The sequence below is a fragment of the Austrofundulus limnaeus genome, unplaced genomic scaffold (genome assembly GCF_001266775.1).
Source record: "Austrofundulus limnaeus strain Quisiro unplaced genomic scaffold, Austrofundulus_limnaeus-1.0 Scaffold960, whole genome shotgun sequence".
Lineage (NCBI taxonomy): Eukaryota > Metazoa > Chordata > Actinopteri > Cyprinodontiformes > Rivulidae > Austrofundulus > Austrofundulus limnaeus.
In genome coordinates, this window is record NW_013953362.1 from 103,645 (window position 1) to 105,518 (window position 1,874).

Below are 1,874 nucleotides of genomic sequence, written 5' to 3' on the forward strand. Positions count from 1 at the left end.
CCCCCCAACATCCTGCAGCTGAAAGTTAAACCAGCGTCAGTCGGGAGGAGCTGCAGGACCGATGGTGGAAACAGGTTCTTACAAACACAGAACGGATCAGAACCACAACAGATCATCATGCCTCCACCGCCGTGCCGAGAGCTGAGCTGCAGCAAAGCACTCTGGGTAACCATCAGTGCTTCTGTCTGATCACACCTGGGGAAACTCTCCACCTGAGGCCACGCCCTGACCTAAGCCCCGCCTACTCAGGTACCACAGTTGTTGCCTAACTTAGTAGTTTTCAGTAATCTGTGGGATCTTAATGGAGCTGTGTCGTCAAAGAAAGGGGGCGGGGCTTCCGCTCTGACACAGGTGAGCCAGGTGGAACTGATCACCTGAGGGCAGAGCTCATTTTTCTGCTTTTTAGTAATATTTTCATCATTTATAATTTTGTTCATTTTAAACAGATTTATGATGTTTTTGTCACTTTGAATGAATTCATTTTGATTTTTTTGTTTGTTTTCTGTGTTTTTCTTTGCTAACTTTGAACTTCTGTCTTTCTGAAAACCTAAGTTTCGTTTCTGCAGAACGTTTTTCAGAGCAGACCTGTTTGTTTTTTTCATCTCCGTGTGAATTTTATCCCTTAAAGCAGCAGAATTAAACGGTTGTGTTTCCACTGTGAGCTGAAGAGGCCTCCTGGTTGCATCAGACGCTGATGTCAGCAGCATTTTTCTCCTGATGATGACACAGTTCACAGCTACAGGGAAAACTTTCTGCTCTCTGTAAGGGAAGGTTTCTGCAGGAACGTTGTGTCATCGCTGAGGTCCCGTTCTCTGGAACCACGAGGACCGGATCCACATGAAGCTTTATTAGCTCCATGTGCCTGGCAGGAAATCCCAACATGTCAGCTTAAAGGAGCAGCTCAGGATGTTACAGAGATAAAGTTTGAGTCTAAATATTACAATGAAAATATACGAATAAAACACAAAATGAGCCAACAGGATGCAAACTGTATACAAACTGAAACAAACAAACATGTTCACAAATAAAAAAATAAAATAAAAAAACAGGAACATGAATCAGGTTGTGAAGAAAATCATCAAAAAGAAAAAAAAACTGAAAACTGTGAAACAAGAAGTGACTAAATGATCAGAGAACAGCTTCATCAATAAAAACATCGAACAGAACCAACAGTCAACAAACTCCTCCCACTGAAACAACAAACTCCTCCCACTGAAACAACAAACTCCTCCCACTGAAACAACAAACTCCTCCCACTGAAACAACAAACTCCTCCCACTGAAACAACGTAACAGAAAAAACACAAAATCATCCTCAAACTTCAGATTCAACATGTTGAAAACAAACAGGAAGAAAATAAATATAAGATTAAAAAGTTCAAATGAACAAACATTTTCTGTTTCAATCAGTAAAACTTTCAGCTCAGAGTCGATCGTTAAAATAAAATAAATGTTTATTTTTCTCTGTATAAAGGTGAAACTTGATTGACAGCTGAGCAGATGTGTCATCACGACTCGCTGAGCTGCGGTCGTCCCCTCAGGTGATTGGTTCCGCCCGCCGCACCTTCCCAGGTGTCAGAGCTGAAGCTCCGCCCACTTTCCTAGATGACTCAGTGCTGTACCTGCAGCCTGGAGGAACTTCTCTTTAGAAAGTTTCCGTGTAAAATTTCACTTTTTATGCAACAACCTGGTTACCTGAGGACCTGAGACACCTGGAACACCTGAGACCCCCCCTGCTGAGACACCTGAGACCCCCCTGCTAAAAAAAAACCTGAGACACCCCTGCTGAGACACCTGAGACCCCCCTACTGAGACACCTGAGACCCCCCTGCTGAGACCCCCCTGCTGAGACACCTGAGACCCCCCTGCTGAGAC